Raw genomic sequence first — 22,995 nt, 5'->3', positions numbered from 1 at the left:
TTATCATTACACTATAGGGGCAACGTCACCCCAACTTTCAATATATAATCGTTACAATTTGGGGGCGTCACCTTAACTTTCATTATCATTACACTATGGGGGCGGCGACACCCCAAATTTCATTATGTTATTATTACACTATAGGGGCGGTGACACCCCAAATTTCATTATGTTATCATTACACTTTGGAGGCGATGACACCCCAAAATTCATTACGTTATCATTATATTATGGGGGCGGCGACACCCCATATTTAATCACGTTATCAATACATTATGGGGGCGATGACACCCCAATTACGTTATCCTTAATTCTTATATCTATTTAGCCGACCTACCTCAAGGCCAAATTTCCCAACTCTTATATATTTTTGACCGACCCTTTATATTTCGATCTATTATGATTACCAATCTAATAAAAAACAAATAAAATCCAAATATCATGAGACCGTGCAAAAATAAACATAATCGAGAAAGAAAAAAGTGTAACCTGACCTCACATCATCCTAATAATAAAAACACAAAAACTTCACTCAAGAAGTTACGGCATAATGTTATCCTCCACTAGAACTGGAACACCTTTTAGATCCAACGGTGATACATCTTCCAACTTTCTATAACACATAGTATAATAATCTAACAGCTGTTGCAATTTTTCCCGTTTCTCAGAATCTCTTGATTTCCAAAGTCTAACACTTGCCAATGTTTCACGCAACAATGCCCCAGATTTCTTAGTTTCAACTGCATGCTTTTCAATCATATCATCCTTCTCTTCACACCTAACCCTAAAATATTCCACCTTCTCATGATATTCATCTAACTCCTTCTTTAAAAATGCATTCTCTTCCAATAGTACCTTGTAGTCTCCTCTAATCCCCTCAGCCTCGCAAACTCGTTTAGCCAATTCCAATTTCTCACATTTTATTATCTCAACTTCATCACTCAAAAATTCCTACTCTCTAAGAACAACAATTTCTTGATTCTGTTTAGACAATTCAGCTTTCGTGATATTCATTTTCATCTCATAGTCGTGCAAAACTACTTTATTTCTCATAAGTACTCCTCTCATACGTTCATTCTCCTGAAAGATGAGCTCTCTCTCCTTCCAAATATTTCTCAATCTCGTATATTCACTAGTTTTAATCTTATAATTTTCTTTTGCTTCTAAGATTTCTTTAGCACAATCCCCAAGCTTCGACGCCTAAGAAAATAAAAAATAATGTGTTACTATAATTTTTTAGCAACCAAATAAATAAAATTAAAACACACACACACACACACACACACACACACACACACTTACCTATGCAAGCTTTGAATTCAACATATTAACGTCTTTTACAAAATCTACACTTCATTGATAATCCAAACACAATAACTCTGGATTTGAAATATTAGACAAAATAATTTAAAATAATAATATATAATAATAAGTAAATACAACAAAATATAACTATTCAACATCTAACCTTCAATTGCCAAGGCTTGCACATTTGGAGTGATGAGCACAGTGTTACAGAACTGTCACTCATCCCTGGCTACAATGGAGAAGGTATAGTTGGGCCAACAATGGTGTTGGTGCTGACCACAGTTAATAGTTTTGTCGACACACCAGCATTGGTGCCATCAGCAAAAGTCGACTCTTCCGCATTAGTGCCAACAATAGTAGACACTTCAGGATTTGTACCAACAATCGTTAACACTTCTATTGACACACCTGCATCGGTGTCAACAACAGAAGTCGGCAATCCAGCATTAGTGCAAACAACAGTTGATACTAAACTCGACATACCAATGGTGCCATCGGCAGAAGTTGCTACACCAGCATTGGTGCCAACAACAGGTATTGGAACTCCAAAATTACTTCCACCAAAAGGAGTTGGCACTCCAAAATTGATCTTGACAATAGAAGTTGAACCAATTGTATCTCTACCATAGTCAACTTTTTCCATCTACATTAACAAAAGAACCATTAAACAATCAATAATAAAAAAAAAATTCTAAATCACAAAAACAAGATCAACACTAACATCAAGTTCAGATATACTATTAGTCATCGCTTCCCCACCGATATCATCATCATCAATATTATGCACATCAGTAGTTTTTTTTTGAAGGAAGACAAAAAACATGTCATAATGAAACGTCATTCCAAAACATATTATAGGTATTACATATATGATATTTTAAAAGAAATATTATATACATACAATTTCTCGATCCTCAATCCCTTCCTCAATTTTACTTGAGTTATCCCCAGTTTTCTTTTCTATCTTTTTTGGACGTACGCTTCTTTTCTTCTTTCTAATATTTTCTTGTCCGCTATCCTCAGCGTCATCTCCTTCTACTTCTTCGTCATCTTCACTGCTATCATCTACAATAACATTCTTTCTCTCCTTTGAGCCACAGTAAGGTGCTAATTCCCCTAGGTTCATTAAGTAGTCTAGTTTCTATATCATGATAATAATCTACAATATCGTCTGGAAACAACAGATCATAGACATCTACATTATGATTAAACAAACTAACAAATTTCTTTTTTATCTTATCGCTATTAAAGATTGATATATTTGGAAACTTCAGAATATCCCCTATAAAAAAGAACAAGATATTCAAAATGTGATGCTAACTAATTAAAATAATAATTATAAGAATATTGAGTTAACATCCTTACCTGATATATTGTTAGGATAATCAATATTCTCGAACCTCCAATTGCCTTTGATCTTAAAACCATACAATTTCGCATTCTTGTAGTTCGAAGGCATCCCATAAAATCGATAATTTTGGTTGTGATGAGTATGATATCCCAACGCATAACTTTTAAAATAAGCCTTGTTTTGCCGCATAAGCTTCAATAACTCAAACAAAAGGTCTGAAGACATACTCCTTTGATAAACCTTACAAATCCTCACTACACGGGCAAAGATAGCACAATAGCCAGGAGATAATTGTGAAGGATGTAATCTCCATCTAGCTAATAACTCGGAAACTGATTTCCATAATGGAACACTACAACTAAGCCAAAAATGTGAAAACAATAAAATTATCTCATCCTTTTCACACTTTTGGTCGATATCGCTACCAACATACTCAATAGATACATCATCACCAATATTATATTTTGCTCTCAAACTATCTACTTCAATACCCTTCGCCACCCTATTCATATTAAAATCCCCTTTATCGCCCCATCTCCTATTCAAGTTATAATTCCTTTCCATTAAACAAATATTTTCAATACTGTCAAAAGATAAGAAAAGTATCAAACCCTACTGTCACAGACTAAAAAAAAATAAAAAAATCTAACCTATTCACAAACCTCGATTCAATTGATCAAACCCTCAAACACGTAATCACCTTGTTAAGCACTAGAGTCTCCAACGTGCACATATACAAACCTTATTGAGCAAGACGAACGAAAAAGAATTATAATATTAGAACTTTGTTTTATTATTTTTTTTTTCTTCTCTCTCACATTTTATGACTGATTATGAGCCGACTTACTTTCTTTTTATATCCAAGGACTCACATGAGAAACGTAAACTAATAGGTTTCCATGTGTTTCACAAACAATAAACTTTATTGGTTCGGTCTATAATACAACTTGCCGTTCCTGATGATATGTCCAATCCTTCTTCAAACAAGATAATTATCTACTTGGATACAATTTGAAATTCGAACAAGATAATTATCTACTTCCTTCTTCAGTACTATCACATTTTTCAAATTTAAATCTTAAAAGGTATTTCTATTTGCTGTTCAACATTTCTTGTGTTTAGATGTATACTTGATTTGATGTTTGGACTAGCTGTGTTGTTGTCTAAAGATCACTTTAAATTGCCGCTGACGATTTCTTCGAATTGAATTGCCGTCGGTACTGCCGATCCCTTCCAATTGAATTGCCGTTGCCGATCCCTTCGATTGAATTTCTGCTGTTACGGCCGATCCCTTCGAATTGAAATGCCACTAGATGTGTTGTTTTTGGAATGCCGCTGATTCAAATGATATTTAGGAAGAATTGAATTGCCGCTGATCAATATTTAGGAAGAATGTTTGAATTCGAAGAATTGAATTGCTGCTGATCAATATTTAGGAAGAAAGTTTGAATTCGAATCGAATTGAAATGCCGCTGATCAATATTTAGGAAGAAAGCTTGTCGTTGGCTGTAGTAAAATTGAATTGCCGCTGCTTGAATTACCAGCTTCGGATTTGCTTGAATTACCACTGGCTGTAGTTGAATTTGCCACTGGCTATACTTGATTTACCACTGCTTGATTTGCCATTTGGAAATCTTATAGCATTCTCTTGAAAATCGGTGTCAGTTGATAAGAGCCCAAAACTGTAGTTTTAACCCCTAAACAATATTGTTTTTTGACAAATTATGTGGTTAATAAGTAAGAGTTAGTACTGTTATCGTGTTCTTATGTATTTCAGGTATTGGAGTCAAATATGTGCAGAAATGCGTCCCTTTTGTGAGATAAAGGAGCAAAGGTTGGTTGCTAAGAAGTTTTATGATTAAAGGCCATTCAAGGAGAAAAAGCCTTTTTAAATCCCGGTCAAAGCTGAAAAGTTAAAGTTAACACGGGCAAAAATAGCGCACAAAAGTCAGCAAAACTTCTGAAGGCCGTATCTTTGGACTCAAACCTTGAAATTGGGCTTACCTTATGTCAAAATGACTGGCTTGGAAAGAGCTTTCTAATGGTCCAAGCCTTGACCCAATCAGAGGAGCAGAAGTGGACAAAAAGGCTATTAAAGTTATTTCCAGTTGAAAACCCCTTTGTGGACCGAAATAATGAAGGTTTTGGGCTCGATTTTCCGGCTCAAAACATGGCTCCTCAGCCTTATGCACGAAATTGTGGATCTAGTTTTCTTCTATTTAAAGAGGACTAAACCTTAGCTCTTAAGGTACTTAGTTAGAGAATAGTTAGTGAGTTTCTTAGTTAATTATCAATTACTTAGTTTTTATATATCTAGTTAATTAGCAAGAAATTAGTTGTTAGAACAAGAATTTAGTTTTAGAATCAAATAATTAGTTTATATTTCAAGTTTTAGTTTCTAATTCAATCTTTAATTCATAGATTTAGTTTGTCTTAAATTGATAATTAGTTATTCATAATTTTAGTTTCTAATTCAATATTTATTCATTTCAAATCATTAGACTATTGTTCTATTAGATTTATAAAGTTTAATTACTTATTCAATAATGACTTGTTCTTATTGTTCTTGTTGTAGAAATGATAGTATAATAATTGAAGGCTAAAACCTCCATTAGAGAGGTTTGAAGAAACCTTGATGAAACTTGATTTCGATAAGCTTAGAAATGGTTGTAGTAATCTATTCCATTCTAGAAAGTAATCAGTTCTCCATGAGAATGGGTTTGATTGCTTCACATGCTGATTGTTAGTTGGTAGAGATTACCATGAACAATTAGGGATTAGATAGACCCAATTGTTATGCGAAAACATTGCAATTCGGATTACGACAATTATTCGTTAGTTTATTAAGTCGAATTAAGGTGGAATCAAATCCCCCTAATTCCTCCTCATATTGTCAATTTAGTATTTTCATAGTTTGTTTTATATCATCTTGATTGTTGATTCACCATCGTAGTTTTATTCAATCCATTACTCTCACGACTTTGGCAGATTAACATAACTAGGAAACGTTACATTCTAAACGAACTAGGAGTGGAACGAATTCTCTACTCCAATTAGCTTTAGTTTTAGTTTGATAAACACAGAATAAATTAGCTTTAGTTTTACTTACATTTGAGTTTAATCACTTATTCGTAGGTAAAACTATCGTTTTTCCCTAGTATCAAATGGTGCCGCTACCATCTTAGTTATGTTTAGAATTGTTTTCAATAGTAATGTTAGTCCTCCCAAAGTCCCATTAAACCCACCCACCTTTGTTTGGTTCTAACTGTGATTGTTTGCTTCAGAACAAAATTTTTTTTCGCGAAAATACACGAAGCGCAAGATCGCTGACCTAAATTCAGGCGCACCACTCGCTTTCAAGTGCCTGAACTTCGAGAAAGGCAAGAGTGCACCCCATGCCTTTCCAAGGCAAATTCAAAGTGCACCCTATGCTTAAGTGCCTGGAACTCGAGCAAGGCAAGAGCCCACCTCGTGCCCTTCCAAGGCAAATTCAGAGCGCACCCCGCACCCTTTTCTGAACAACCCGATTTTCACAGGTTAGTACAAACTTCAATTTTTTCAAGTTATTCAGTGTTTCTAACTTGTTTAAATACACTGAGCTCGCGTATACAAAACATTATTCATAAGCGAAGCAAAAAGGCATTCAGGTACTTCTTTCTTCCACTCCTCGCATCTCCTGTTAGAGAATTTATACTAGCATATCAGGGTTGTTTTGGCTATTGTCATGTTTCTTTAATATTGGACTTAGCCTTGCATGAGATTAAGGTCAGGTAGAGAAAAAACGACTAACATAATATATCGTGAACGTCAACACACACACCTATCTAGTATACCACACACTACACCTGCAATAATGGCTGAAGAAAGAGAGATTTCTCTCTCTGACTTTTACAAAGCCCTAAACAATAGCCCAAAATCTTGCATCGTTCTTGCAGACCTAGTGGGGGATTTTCGAATCCCTTCGAATGTATTTAATTTGTTACCATTTTTTCATGGGTTAGACCATGAAAAACCTCACCAGCATATGTGTAGGATTGAACAAGTTCTTACCACATTCCATCATCCTACGGTAGGCATGAAACAAATTTAACTGAGGGTGTTTCCTTTCACCCTAGCCGATAAGGAGGCGTCTTGGTTAACTGCCCAAGCACCTAATTCTGTAGACTCATGGGCTAAACTTGTTCAATTATTTATGGAGTAGTTTTACCCACCCTTAAAGACAGATGAAATGATATCTAAGATTCATTTTTTCCGCCAGAACCCTCATGAATCCTTTTCAGAGGCCTGGAATTGTTTCACTGATCTTCTCATTGAGTGTCCACATCATAACCTTGCGAAAGACATGCTAGTTCGTGCCTTTTTCAAAGGGCTTTTACACCACCATAAGATGGTTCTTGATATTATGAATGGGGGTAGTTTCCTTAGCAAAGGAGCCTCAGAGGCTTATAGGTTTTTAGAAGATCAATCTAAGCGTAATAACGATATCCCCTGCTCCGCTAGTTCTTCTTCCACAGTTAAGGCTACCAGTATGTTTGAGGTTAAATCTGATCATGGGCTTAAAACTCTAATTGAATCCCTCACTAAAAAGGTAGAAGCTATTTCTGTTCAACAAAAGCTTACCCCTGTCATGAATGTCAACTTTATTCCATGTAATTTCTATTTGAGTCCTGCGCATCCTGACTCCTATTGTCCTCTAGTCTATGAACATCCATCCGCACAGCCGGACAATACTTGTTCCATTAATAGCGAACCTAACGCACCTTGGCGACAAAACCCCAACTTCGGTTGGCAAAATAATCAACAAGTTACACCTCCAGGGTTTAATAATCAAAATGTTAGGTTAGCAAACAACTACAACCAAGCTCCACCACGACAAGGACAAGGACAAGGACAAGATAATTATAATAATTATAATAATAATAATTATAATGCTAATAGAGGTACCGTTCCGGTAAATAATAACTATCACAACCCACCCATTAATAATCAATGTGACATAGTTCATGTCACACCACCTATAACAACTTAACCACTCCTCCTCAACCATATCATTTTGACGCCTTTATGTAAACCCAACAACATATTTTATAGTCCATCTAACATTCCTTACAGCAGTTAGCCCAAGAGAAAGTACAACCAAAAGGTGTGTTTCCAAGTCAAGCTATACCTAATCCTAAAATGCCAACCACATGCAACCTTTGAGGTAAACGGTAATACTAGTAATGAAAATGGAAATGTAGGTGAGCTAAATGCCATCACCATTCTCCGTTCTGGCTGAGTGGTTGATAACGCCATAACTATGCCTGTAGTTACCCCACCAGTAGTCCATACACCTGAGATTTTACTAGATACCGAACTGATAACTAAAGATCCTACCCCTGTAGAGGTACCAGTTAAACCACAACCTAAGAAACAAAAGGCCAAGGTTAAACATCATGTTGATCCATATGCTAAATATAGAGAGAAACCACCGTTTCCCCAGAGATTAGCTATGTTAAACAAGGATACAAATTTTGAAGAGATTAGGGAAGTTTTCAAAAATCTAACGATAAACCTACCCTTTCTTGAAGTGATTAAAAAGTTACCTCACCATGCTAAGTTTCTCAAAGAGTTGTGCACTACTAGGCGTAAAACAAATATTCCTAAAGATGCCTTTTTAACTGAACAGTTTCCAACTTTATCCGAACATAATGGAATTGTTAAGTATAAGGACTTTGGTCGTCCTATTGTACAATGCACCTTAGGAGATTCCCACATGACGACCGCGCTATTAGACCTGGGGGCGAGTGTTAACTTACTCCCGTATTATCTATACAAACAAATAGGTCTATAAGAGATGCAACGCACTAAAATGATATTGCAATTAGCTGATCGGTCTATTAAGTATCCTAAGGGTATTGTTGAAAACGTGCTTGTTAAGGTTCAGGATTTCTACTATCCTGCTGATTTTGTTATCCTCGATACAGAAGTTGCTAACGACTCTGTTCCTATCATTTTAGGGCGTCATTTCTTGGCAACTGCCAACGCGCTTATAAATTGCCGCGATGGTTCGATGTCCTTATCTTTTGGCCATCTTTCTGTTGAGGAAAATGTTTTTAAAATGATGAATTAGTTCCTAGATACGACTATCGATGGAGAGGTTAGCATGATCGAGAGCTTAACTCAAGATTATTTCAAAAACATGTTTCCTGATAATCAGATGCACAAATTCCTTTTCTTCGGAAGTTCCGACTTTGACGATAACTCTCTGGACATAGATGTAATCGAGGAAGATTTCCTTCAACTATTTTGCAACCCTTCCTTGCCACCTCTCGAGTCCCCCCTGTCAATGCCCATTCATCCATTGATGCTATAACGGAAGATGAATTTTTCACCCACTATCCCAGTGATTCTTCTAGCCCACCTATTAAAGAATGTCTTGCATATCTACAAGCTTCTAATGATCTAGACCTGAGAGCTCTAGCTAAGCACCATTTACCCACCTCACATCATTCTGTCACTCATTCACCTTCCATCAATATTGCCCCCCCTCCACCTTTTCAAAGGAACCTTGAATTTGCACTTGACCCTTTTGTTTCTCCCGTGCTTCATGATTTTCTAAACTTTCCTAGTAAGGAAATACTACCTAAAGACCCACCTGACACTTTCATTTTTAGTTGTGTGATTATACCAACCCACTCCACCACTGAATTTTATGATAAACCCACACTCTCATTTCTTCCCATTTCTTACTTCTACAATTCATCCATATCAACCATATCTTCCACAACCATCCATTTTCTCACAACCATTCACTTGCCCATCCTTTCGTTGGAAAAATAAGAAGACTTTGCATGCTAGGTTAGGTTCTACAATCATCAGTATTCACTCTCATTATGTTATGTCACGTCATGGAAAATCATGGTGCTTGATTGTGTTTGGATGTATTTTCTGTGATAATTATTTATGGAACGATCCACAATTATTTTAGTTGTTGATATATGGTAAACTACATGTTCATTATATACATATGTTTTTGTTAAAGTCTCGAGTATCTGACTATAAACGACTCATTTTATTCTTCGGTGTACTCCATTCCACTCTTATATTTTGGTAAGTGCACCATTCAGGTAACCGGGCCCTCCCTCTGGTGTGTGTGGATGTAAGTACCAGATCTTAAGTCCACGCTTAATATAATTCACACTTTCCACTCTTGCATATTTTCTCAGTTTTTGAGTCATGTTTATCTATGGAGTGATTTATGTCTTTATTGTTTTATTATTTTTTCCTTTATATTAAACCTTATTCATAAAAATTAAAAAAAATCAAAACCCTATAAATAGTAATCTAGCAAGTCTTGGGAATCTGACTTTAAAAGACCCACGTTTTTAAAACAAAATTTCTAAACTATGTTTGCAAAAATTTATTTGGGGGTGGGGTGTTTGGTCTTTTTACTGATGATCTCTCATCTACACCTTTCACTCGCATTTCTCACTTATTTGTGGGTTTTTCCGAGGATACGTTAAGGAGTTTAGTAGTGTATTCTGCTGGATATGAAGTAAGTTTTACTTTTTGTTAGAGTCTGCTTATGTCCCAAGCAAGTTGATCTTTGTAACCCCATAACGGGTGGAACTCATATAGAGTTGCATCTGTTTTTAATTATCTATATTAGTATGTTTTAACTTTGTTTTTCAGGTGTTCTTAAATTTCACGCGTTCCAATGGTATTTCCTACCCTTCTTATTTTATACTTTGAGGACAAAGCATGCTTTTGTTTGGGGGTGACATAGAAACATGAGTAATTTAAGACACCTATTAGGATATAATACATGTTTGTTTTCTAGTAAAAAATTCAAAAATTCAAAAAAATAAATAAGAAGTTTATGTTATACACTTAGGAATATCGGTATTGTTTCTTTTTATATTATCTTAATAATCTAGAAGTTTCACGTTAGCTTTTGTATTATAATAGTTTTTAGAAACTTAGGTTAATATGCAGGTAATAATCTTTGCATCTTTCTATAAATATATTGCATGAGCATCTATGTTTGTATTGGCAGTAAGTTTCTAAAATCTAGGTTAGTATACTTATTTTACAAATCCTGTGAGAACATAGCCTAAAGCCTTATATAAGTGAAACAATTGAAAAATGACACAAGGTAGAAGCATATTCCGAATAGAGAAATCACATGTTCACTTGCCTGATCACTATACCATATCCTAAGAGAGAATTTAGGTTCTCTTTTGGATCGATATAGCCAGAAATTCAAACCTTATGAAATTATTTTCCTCTAGTCGCCCCTCTGAGCCTTTTTTTAGTCTTTCATAAACCACAAACATTTTACCCTTTTATACAAAACAAAATAAAAATAAAAATCAGCCTACCCATTTTTGAATAAGTATGAGAATAAAGATGAAATAATGAAGAATAGAAAAGAGAAAGACCTGTGAAACCAAGAATTTGTTAGTTACTTCAAATAAGAAAAGGAAATTTCCATCCAAAGAAAAGAAAAGAAAAAGTTAGAACTCCAAAAACAAAATCAAATGAGTCAAAAGCCAACGAAAAAAAAAAAAAAAAGGCTAAGAATGGAAACAAAGTATAGAAGCAAAATAAGAACAAAGTTTTCTCTAATTACATAATATGAAGACTTTATTATCTTAGACTTGTCCTTTTGAATATCCATTTCCTTCCTTCTTAAACCATCTCCTAATCCCCACAACACCTAATAAAGACCTCTAGCTTAATTAGAAATAGGTTAGTGTGATAGTAAGTAGCAGATGTGTTTGATCGATTTCGGCTTCCTTGTGCGTCATTGAGATGGTAAGGTAAAGTGTGCCCACTGCACATGATAAGCACCCAAAAGTGTATTATGAAACCCCGTTGAGACATATAAATTTGGTTAACTATATGTTTAATAATCATGAAATAAATATGTTTTCATACTTTTGCAGGTATTCGCAGTAGACATGGAAATATGGTTTAAACCTGCGATAAAGCACGAGGAACGACATATATATGAAATCTTCCAAATCCGCCGAAGCATCAAACTTCGAAGCTCCTACCTCTTGAACCAGGGACTCGAATGTGACAAGTGAGCTGCTTTCGGACAATCAGGCGATGAACTCTACGATAGGCGGAAGTTGTAAAATTGCCCAAAGACCGCATCCCATTGGACTACACATAGGACCCACTATACTGGCCCGTAAGATTGGATGAGTCATCAATCATGGAGCATGTTAAGACAAAAATGACAAATTATTGGTGCAAAGTTGACACCTTGCATGTAATTAATTAGATTAGGTGTTAATAGTGAAAAAAAAGGCAAGGTGTCACTTTGTTTTAATGTGGTGGATAAAAATGAAGTAAATGTGGTTTGATGTTTCACATGGGAGGAAATGAGATGTCTCTCAAATGAAGAAGAAAACAAAACAAGGGGGGGACACTCCATTTACTCCCTTGACTTCTTTTCCTTACCTTGTATTATTTTAGTTCCTTAGTCATTTTTATTATTTAGTTTTAGTTTTTGTAAGAAAAGCTTGTAATGGTTTTAATGGAGGAAACTTTGGTTTTCTTCTAGAAAATAAATAAAAAGCAAGTGAGTTTAGTTAGTTTTTCTTCTTCCTCTTCCTCTCTCTCTTTTTGTTCTTCTAGTTTGTAATCCTTTATCCCAAGGATCATGAGCTAACTTCCCTTTTGGGGAGTTAATCCAATTCATGTGAGGAAAAATAATTGTTGTTGGCTTGGTAGGTTGTTAGGAAGAACAACTAGACCTACATCCTATCCCAAAATGATAGTTGGTGTAGTGTCTAGTTAGGAATTAAGTAATGAGCTTAGAGATAAGTCATTGCTTGATTCCAATTGCTAACATGTATAAGTTTAGAAATGAGCCATACATGTTAGGGATCAAGTTTTCTTCCATTAGGGCTTGTCTATGAGTCTAGGAAGAATCAAATGAACCTTTTCAAATCAACAACTAAATGTTATTTTCACATGAGGAGGATTAGCTCTCCACCTTTTCTTTAGTAAATTGTATTTTGTCTTAGTTGCATATTTCGAATCTTAATGTTTTTCTATAATGTTGTGTAGGAAAGAAACCTAGTATTAATATAAACTTACTCACTAGTTCCCTAAGAGTAACAACCAAGTTGTAGTTGTCCTAACCTTTAGGTTGGTTCGATCCTTACTTCAACTTTACGAATGCGAAGTTCGTGAGTAAGGAACTTTGAATTCGCTCTTTTGCCAAATTAGAGAGTCAAATCTCTAACGTAGTAAAAAGCTAATATCAGCACACTGGAGTAGCGAAACTTGAGCGGAAAAATCAAAGTGGTTTTTGTCTTGATATTTATGTGAGGACCTACTTAAGAACGCTATTCCAAAGTTTCAGAAACAAACCTGTTAGTGCATTTCATAGCATTGCTCATTGTATATATGTTTATTCGTAGATGATAGATTATTATGCATATATTAGCTTAGGTTTCGACTTGATTATTCTGTATTCATTGCTAGTAAGATAGATATATATTGAGAATAAATAAGAAAACAATAGTTTTATTTCTTAGTCGTTGTAGTATATATGAAGTTTGTGAGTACCTTCACTGGAAAACTCTCACGAGACTATAACTCGTCCACTAGGGAATTCCTAGTGGTTTAAGGCCTTGTTGCATATGGTCAATGCAATCGACACTCGGCGAAACAAGATTAATTAGAACTCCATTTTTTGTCACTTATTCTAATTTCTCATATTTGCTTGAGGACAAACAAAATGCTGTTTGGGGGTGGTTTGATAAGAGCCCAAAACTGTAGTTTTACCCCTTAACAATATTGCTTTTTGACTAATTATGTGATTAATAAGTAAGAGTTAGTATTGTTATCGTGTTCTTATGTACTTGAAGCATTGGAGTCGAATATATGCAGAAATGCGTCACTTTTGAGAGATAAAGGAGCAAAGGTTGGTTGCTAAGAAGTTCTATGATTAAAAGCCAAGATTCAAGGAGAAAAAGCCATTTTAAAGCCCGATCAAAGCTAAAAAGTCAAAGTCAATGCGGGCAGAAATAGTGCACAAAAGTCAGCAGAACTTCTGAAGGCCGTATCTTTGGTTTCAGACCTTGGAATTGGGCCTACCTTATGTTAAAATGACTGGCTTGGAAAGAGCTTTCTAATGGACCAAGCCTTGACCAAATTAGAGGAGCAGACATAGACAAAAAGGCTATTGAAGTCATTTTCAGCTGAAAACCCCTTTGTGGACTGAAGTAATGAGGTTTTGGGTTCGATTTTCTGGCCCAAAACATGGCTCCTCAGCCCATGCATGAAATTGTGGATCTAGTTTTCTTCTATTTAAAAAGGACTAAGCCTTAGCTCTTAAGGTACTTAGTTAGAGAATAGTTAGTGAGTTTTTACTTAGTTAATTATCAATTACTTAGTTTTTATCTAGTTAATTAGCAATAAATTAGTTGTTAGAACAAGAATTTAGTTTTAGAATCAAATAATTAGTTTATATTTCAAGTTTTAGTTTCTAATTCAATCATTAATTCTTATATTTAGTTTGTCTTAAATTGATAATTAGTTATTCATAATTTTAGTTTCTAATTCAATATTTATTCATTTCGAATCATTAGACTATTGTTATATTAGATTTATAAAGTTTAATTTCTTATTCAATAATGACTTGTTCTTATTGTTCTTGTTGTAGAAATGATAGTATAATAATTGAAGGCTAAAACCTCCATTAGAGGGGTTTGAAGAAACCTTGATGAAACTTGATTTCGATTAGCGTAGAAATGGTTGTAGTAATCTATTCCATTCTAGAAAGTAATTAGTTCTCCATGAGAATGGGTTTGATTGCTTCACATGCTGATTGTTAGTTGGTAGAGATTATCATGAAAAATTAGGGATTAGATAGACCCAATTGTTATGCGAAAACATTGCAATTCGGATTACGACAATTCTTCGTTAGTTTATTAAGTCGAATTAAGGTGGAATCAAATCCCCCTAATTCCTCCTCATATTGTTAATTTAGTATTTCTATAGTTTGTTTTATATCATCTTGATTGTTGATTCACCATCATAGTTTTATTCAATCCAATTACTCTCACGACTTTGGTAGATTAACAGAACTAGGAAACGTTACATTCTAAACGAACTAGGAGTGGAACGAATTCTCTACTCCAAATATTACATTGATATCGATAGTAGATAACTTTGATAAACACAGAATAAATTAACTTTAGTTTTACTTACATTTGAGTTTAATCACTTATTCGTAGGTAAAACTATCATTTTCCCTTTTATCATCAGTCCCCTCTGAAAATTGTGGAAGCAGTAGTCAATGAGATTGGAGCTGATAGAGTTGGATATCTATCCCATCATTTTGAAATGCTTTTGAATCAAAGCTTCAAAAGAAGAGTGTTAGGGTAACTGCCTAAGTGTGTGTTATGTGGAAGAGAAGGGGAAAAAATGTCTTTCTTTAACAAGGCATCACCAACATTGAAGGAGATATTGTTAAAACTATATAGACTTCAGCTTCGGAGCCCCATCATATCCATTTATCTGTCTCAACCTTGCTGCAGTCACCAGGAGTTCCCATAACTAATGGTCTTCAGAACTCTACCATACAGACCTTAAAGCGCGTCTACTCTGATGTGGTTGAGATAGTTGAACCTCCGCAAGAAGGATATCAACTTAGTTTAAGGATCAGGTTCTCTAAACTACCATAAAGAAAAGACGAGTGTTTAAAGGTAATCCCGGACATTTCCTCATTGCAAGCCGTGATCATGAGCTCACAGCTGAAAGAGATGTTGTGGAATGTTGGTTCCAATATCAGAGTAGTTTAGAGAATGTTGATTTGATTACCAAAATGAGGAAATGTTGGGGGCTCACAGCTGAGTGTTGAAGATTCCAATCGTGCCAACAAAATGTTGATTTGATCCATGAAAAGAATACTTGCTCCATGTTTAGTGTAAACCCCAATGTCAGCTCCAAAAAATTTCATTATTGTCATCGTGCGGGTTTGAAGCAAAAGAATTTCTCATTTTCTTTTGCCTTTACCTCAAACACTGACAAAATTTATGGTTGCCCATTCGAACTGTTCGATACATGGTTGAATATGAAATGAGATACCAGTAATCACGTGTGATTCATACAATACACACGTAAGTGGCTATTCTAGATCTAGAACCAAACCAATGGCAGAGGTTCCTACCCAATTCTGTGAGTATGACATGAAAAGCTTAATGCTTCACCACAATAGGAGTGATAAAACTTGTATTGATGACATTCTGCAAGTCAGGCAACTAAGCACCATTGGAGTATGAATTTGAATTTGTCTTGTGGTTCAAGTTTACATTATTATTCTTGATTCTTTGGAACCACAATGGAACGGGTTTCTCCAGTATAGACACATTAATATTATTCCACACATCAAGTGTGGTTGGGAGCTTCGCAATTTTCTCTGCGATTTCCATGTCTTTTGGAAGTACAACACCAAACACAGTGTAATCTTTTTTCCACTCATTATGGTTCGCGAGGCTAATAAAAAATTCTGGACCGTTATCATCCCATGCAACTTATCCTCTTGTTATAGTTGGGAAGCCTTCTGTTGGGCTTTTACTGAAAGTGGTTCCTTCATTTCAAGGGTTCCTTGAATCAGTGCAAAAGGAGGACCAAAGGGGGCATCTTTTATGTGGTTTCCCTCTGAATCCCAAGAGCTTCGACGACCTTCTGCACGATACAAATGGCAACTGGCACAATGGCGCATTCCCAATAGCTCAAGAATGTAGTTTACAAAATTTAGGGCACATTCAGGCAAAAGTTTTACATGTAGTACTCCATACTCTGTTCCCAAGCCAACGATACCCTCTCCTTTCCCAAAGATAAGCCCAGATGTCCAAATAACCTGATCCCTCGAATCTTGTTTGTCAGAGGCCAAGGTATCCTTATGTTTCTTCAACCAACACTCACCGAATTTGGATCCACAAGCTTGTTTATTCCCACAAAAAACCCCAAGAATCACACAAACAAGGCCCATTTTTACCAGTACACATAGATTTACAACCTTTACAACACTCTTCTCAAGAATTAAACTTAAACTCAGAACCCCACTTCACAGCAGCTCCCCAAAGTTCCAAATGCTCAATCCCTTTACAACAATCTCTTTCTTCATTCCTCACCACCACCAAATTCCCACCCTTACTACTCTCTTCTAATAACCCTTCTTCAATCATAGATTTCATCAGATTTCACCACAACTTCAAAGTTCTAGATAACTTTCATATATAATTGCCGTTCATCACAGGGTTTGTTACATTGTTGCTCAGCCTAAAAAAAAAATTACTTCTTTGCCACACAAGCTTTGCCCATGTAACAAAGAGAGGGTGATGTTCTGGCCCCCATAAATGTGGCCCAATAAAAGCCCAATTCAATACAAACTCACACTTAAAGCCCATGCTCGGAGCCCAAAAAGCCCACACTCAGAGCTTATCTATATTAAAGTCCATGCTCAGAGCCCAAAAAGCCCATGCTCAGAGCCCAAAAAGCCCACGCTTACAGAGCTTATCTATAATAAAACCCATGCTCAGAGCCCAAAAAGCCTACGCTCAGAGCTTATCTACAAAAAGCCCACGCTCAGAGCTTATCTACAATAAAACCCACACTCAGTGCCCATGTTCAAAGCCTATGCTCAAAGCTTCATACCTACACATAAAATCAATATCAATTGCGCACATTCTTTGCAAGTCAAACAACTTCCACAACTTCATCCACAACTTCCACAACTTCATCCACATTCAAGATTCACTTCCATCAACTTCATATCGTGTGATTGTTCTCCCATATTTTGCGAGTCAAAGAACTTCCACAACTTCGTCCACATTCAAGATTCACTTCCATCAACTTCATATCGTGTGATAGTTCTCCCGCTAGTTCTCTAACTTCATCCCACGATTGGACAGTTCTCCTGCCAGTTCTTCCAACTTTATCCCACGTTTGGAATATTGGAGAACGAGGAAGTAACTATCACCAATCCTACCTATAAAATCCAACCTTTGTCATTTTTCCAAAACTACACAATCGAGACTTGATCCCAAGACAATACAATATTTGGGTACGTAGGCAACTTCAAACCGAAGTTTAGTCTCAACTCTCCCCAACAAACATCTCCTTCTCAATCTCATCCTAACAAGATCACTAAACCCAACTGATGTGTTTTGGCAAATCTTGTCAAAACAGTACGCATGCATAAAATAGAAGAGCTACAGAGCTCAATAAGTAAATTGTATGTGAGCTACATAGCTCAATATTATAGATCCATAGAATAATTGTTTTAAAATTGTTTTTGTGAATCATCAACTAAAAATCTTATGAAGCAGGGGTAAAATCAAATTTTGGTTCACCATCAGTGCTTGTTGTTGCACCATTATTAGGAACTCGTGCTTCACTCTCAAGAACGGACTGTGTGGTTAGATTAGCTGGAATAATTGAAGGACTGAACAGAACACTCACATGAAACTAGAACTGGCAGAAAAGGAAGTTGAATGGGAGGCATGTCATCATCGGTGTCTTCTTCAAAGGATGAGGAGGCCTCAGGCATAAGTTTTTCCTGGATAGCTGAGATATTGGTGTTTAGATCAGGAAACAAGATGAAAGGGTTGGTCACTCGCCCCTGAGCATCCAACTGAGAGACATATCCAATAGCCTCAATAGCCTCCTCAAACTTAACTTGTCTGGCAACATCAAACAACTCTTGAGAAACATCAAGTACTCTCAGAGCAAAGCAAACGACATTTTCAGCTGATCTATTCTTCACCTCCTTCACCACTTGATAATAGAACTCAGAGGTCTCTACCAAGAGGTCACCAGTCTTCTTATCAGAGCGAAGACGTTTCTCTTTTAGAACCCTCTCATAGCCTGACATGACCTCATTTGCATGGGCAATGGCTTGCCCAAGGGTCCTTATCTTGTTGTTCCTACAGCTAAGTTCCCCTTGAACTTGGTCATGTTTTGCTTGTAGGGTAGTGAAGTGGGTGCACAGCTCCAAGAACTTCACTTTCCAAGCAGCAGCATTAGCAGCTCCTTTTTAGGCTTTCTCTAGAGAGCTTCGAAGGTTAGAGATAGTGTCTCTCATGTTTTTGAAGCCAGTACCAGATTTCTTCTCTTTCGCCAAGAGCTGGTTAACCTGGATCTGCAGCTCCACAGTTCTCTTCTCAGCCGCCTCTTTTGCCCAGATCAGCTCACTGGTAGCCATGGCATCAGTGAATGAATCAGCGGAGGCTGCAAAGATGGGGTCTTTCATAGCCAAAAAGTTATTCGCTAACTGGAGAAGAATATAGGATGTGTAAGAAACATAATGAGAGAAATCAAACATTGAACAGAAAAGAAAGTCTTACCTTGGCAAGGTGAATAGCAGATCGGCAAAAGGACAGATCTAAGGTCCCAGGTACGCTAGCTTCAGCCTTGTAAACAGGAAGACGCGCAGCTTCCAGAACTCCAAGCGAGATATCAACATCTTTAATAGAGTGCTTGTTGGTAACATGTAGTTTATCAGTTCATTCCCAACGCCTCATCTCCACAATCATCTCTCTCTTAGGGGAATCTGAAGATCTTGACGAAAAGAGAATGTCGTCACTCACCCCCTTCCTATCACTGGATCGAGGAGGAGGAGAGCGACAGTTACAGCAGTGGTTTCAGCAATACCCTTCCCCTTACGATTATCAGGGAGGGGAGGGTCAACAGTCAGAAGGACATTATCATCAGTTTGTTCAGAACCTGTAGAAGGAACTGGAACTGGTGGAGGTACATCTACATTCTTAAAAGACTTAACAGGGGGGGAAAAGATACTAGCAGGAACCTTAAAAAGTTTATCTTCACTAACAGAGAGAAGGCAAAACTTTGTTTTCTTACCAGAGGGGGCAACATCAGAAGCAGTATCAGATATCTTCAATTTAGAACGGCTGGACGCACGCACTCCCCTTTTAAAATTGCTGGCCACCAGCAGTTCATGAGGTAGTTCAGGGCCCCTCCCGCTAGCGATCACACAATCATCACTGACAGCAGGCTTCTGAATTGAACCCAACGTCGCAGCATCACTAGAGATGGCCTCCAAACTCTTCTCCTTGCGATTTCCTCTTCTTCTAGTAATCAAAGAGGATTCATCCTGAACTGGAGGAGGAAGAAGTCCGGCATCCTGATCAACAGGAGGAGGAAGTGTTGTGCACCCAGAATTTACAGTATTTATCCCAAAAGGGGAAGAGCCAGGAACAAGTTGCAGCAATTCTTCAGTAGACATGTTGAAATATTAAAAAAGACGGGTAGGATCAGGAACTATCACCCAATGCATCCTCTGTTCCTTGGGGATCTTCTTGATAATGTCCACCATAGCAGCATCAGTTGTAGTTAGTTGATTCTAGGGGGAAGAGTCATCTAAAAAATAATAGCAAAAGATATTAAGACGAAAGGCTCTTATATCAAGTTATAAAGTACCAGAGTAGGAAGACTTACTGGTTGGAGCATGGGTATGTTTTTTGGGAACAGGAATTCCCATTGGCTCACCATCATCATCAGAGGGGCGAATGTCCCAAGCATCACCTAACACATGAAGGTGGTGATCAGCTCAGCCTTCATCACTCTACTTCCCCTAAAAAGACAATCAGAGAATTCTTGTCTCTGGTCATGAGGTAATAGTACGATTGGCCGTAAATATGCCAGACCTCATAAAAGTAACCGGACACCCAACGGTTGAGAGCAAATCCATGTCTCTTGGCAACAAGGGCAAAGTACATAACAGTTCTGTAAAACAGGGGTGTTGCTTGACCAAGAGCAAGATTGAAGTGAATTAGACACTCTTGTAGCAATGGGTGAAAGGGAAGAGTGAGTCCGGATATAAGTTGACCAATGGTGATGAGCGCCACCTCCTTATATGCCAACTCATTAGATAACCTCCCCCACTCCAGGCCAATATCTTCAGGGATGTGAAATTTTGCGCGGATCAGTTCCAAGGAGGAAAGATCTCCGAAGTTTACAAGTGACAAGTTAGGATTCATGATTGAGAAAGATGAAAAGTTTCAAGCTTTGGTTAAACCCTAACGGAATATCAAAAGGTTCAGTATGCAGAAAAAGGTAGCAGAAGAGATAATAAAAGTTCTCTCGCTAGATTCCTTCATATACAAATAAGATGGACGGTTAGGATGAGCCCAAGCAGTGCGTCTTTTCGGGATGGAACTGCCATCATTACCTTTTTCGGGAAACGACATGTCTGTTCGAGACGTCTTTTCAGAGCTTTAATTAGTTGGGTACGTCAGCAGTTCCCAACAACAGTTTTGGAAAAGGATTCTCGTGCTAAAAGCAGCGTCGCTTCAAGCGCCCACGTGCTAGATGGCATGAGAGGGGGCATCTGTAGGGGGATTTTCCGTCACTGAACAGATGACACGTGTATGGGAAATAACCTAAGACTATAGATGTCTAGAATGAGATGAAGACCATCGGATCAGTTCTATAAATAAGTGATCTCATGCTTAGCATGAGTGTTTAGTGGACATGTGCCAAGCACATGACTGACCGTCTTCAAACATAACAATTACCCCAGTCGTTAGGAACTGATATAGACAGTTCCTGAACATAAAGAAACTGAAAATGGCGATCTTTGATGATAAGGAAGGAATCATGAAGACATGTCTTAGGAGTTACCTTTTAGATATAATATTTCCATACACAATGGGACATTATGATCAACAAGGAAACTTATCTCTCATAAGATATGGTTTAGATTTAGACTTCCATAAGAAGAGGAATCCTAATAGGAAGGCAGAGTCCAAAGATGGAAGAGAACTCACAAGCGGTGAGGACAACCTAACCCTAGGACTCTCGTCGCCCTTCTTATATAAACCATAGGGATTCACTCTTAGGAACTACGCAAAATAGGGTTTGATTCTCCAATAGAACAAAGGAGATACGTAGGTAGTCGTCAGACAATTCAACCCTAAACTCACCATCATCTCATCCCTTCTCTATTCAGCAAAGGATTCCAGATCATAAGACACAGAGGAAGATCAGGGGATACTCGAAATTTCCCCTACATCGTTGGCCATTTACTTGAAATTTGCTGTTATCGTTTAAATTTTCAAAGAGATAGCCCCATAAGGGGTGACAACAGAGGCAATGAAAGGACCAGACCATCGAGTTTTTAATTTTCTTGGAAAAATGTGTAATCTTGAGTTGTACAACAAAACTTTTTGACCAATCTTGAAATCTTTTCTCAATATATGCTTGTCATGCACTATTTTCATGTTGGCTTTATAGGACTTCGAGAGATCATACGCATCACTCCGAATTTCCTTAAGCTCATTTAGTTGCAATTTTCTCTTCTCGCCTACCGCATAGGTATTATAATTTAGGTTTTTGATGGCCCATAGAGCACAATGCTCAAGTTCAACCGGCAGATGACAAGGTTTTCCAAAAACGAGGCGATAAGGAGACATGCCTATAGGTGTCTTAAAAGCTGTTCGATATGCCCACAAGGCATTAGATAATCGGAGAGACCAGTCTTTTCTAGATGGATTAACCATTTTTTCTAAAATGGACTTAATCTCTCTATTCGAGACTTCTACTTGGCCACTGGTCTGAGGATGATATGGAGTCGCCACCTTGTGAGTAACTCCATATTTCTTTACTAACAACTCAAAATTTTTATTACAAAAATGTTTTCCCCCATCACTAATGATAGCTTTGGGAACACCAAAACTAGAGAAAATATTTTCTTTTACGAATAACACGACAATCTTATGATCATTCACACGACATGCCATTGCCTTAATCTATTTTGACACATAGTCAATATCTACTAATATGTAGAGAAAGCCGTGAGAGTTTGGAAAGGGACCCATGAAGTCGATGCCCCACACATCAAAGATTTCCATAATTAGAATTGGATTTAAGGGCATCATATTGCGTTGAATAATGCGTCCTACTTGTTGGCAGCGGTTGTATGCTTTGCAATGCTCATGTGTATCTTTAAACAGTGTTGGCCAATAAAACCCACATTGTAGAACCTTGGCCGCCATTTTCTTACCAATGAAATGACTGCCACAAGATTGTTCATGGCAGAAGGATAACACGTCATTGTGTTCCCAGTCGGGAATGCAACGACGGATCAGTTGGTCGGAACAATACTTGAAAAGGTAGGAGCCATCCCAGAAATAAAATTTCACAGTGGATAAGATTTTTTTTTTTCGATCAGTACAATTGCGAGAAACTCTTTCTCAGTGGTGGTATAGTTACGTTGAGCTTCATTAAGAGTTTTACTAGCATAGTAAATGACAATTGGCTTGTCCTCGCGGTGTTGCCCTAGGACATCTCCAATAGCGTAGTTA

At 37.1% G+C, this 22,995-nt stretch overlaps 1 pseudogene; it reads right to left on the bottom strand.

Annotated features, from left to right (window-relative positions):
- Positions 1-15,888: 15,888 nt before the first annotated feature.
- Positions 15,889-16,857, bottom strand: LOC147473904 (uncharacterized; annotated as a pseudogene).
- Between the last annotated feature and the right edge of the window lie 6,138 nt (positions 16,858-22,995).

The sequence above is a fragment of the Coptis chinensis genome, unplaced genomic scaffold (assembly GCF_015680905.1).
Source record: "Coptis chinensis isolate HL-2020 unplaced genomic scaffold, ASM1568090v1 utg167_pilon_pilon, whole genome shotgun sequence".
In the NCBI taxonomy this organism is placed as follows: Eukaryota; Viridiplantae; Streptophyta; class Magnoliopsida; order Ranunculales; family Ranunculaceae; genus Coptis; species Coptis chinensis.
Note: the sequence above shows the minus strand (reverse complement) of the source record. Positions and strands in the feature narration are given on the sequence as shown.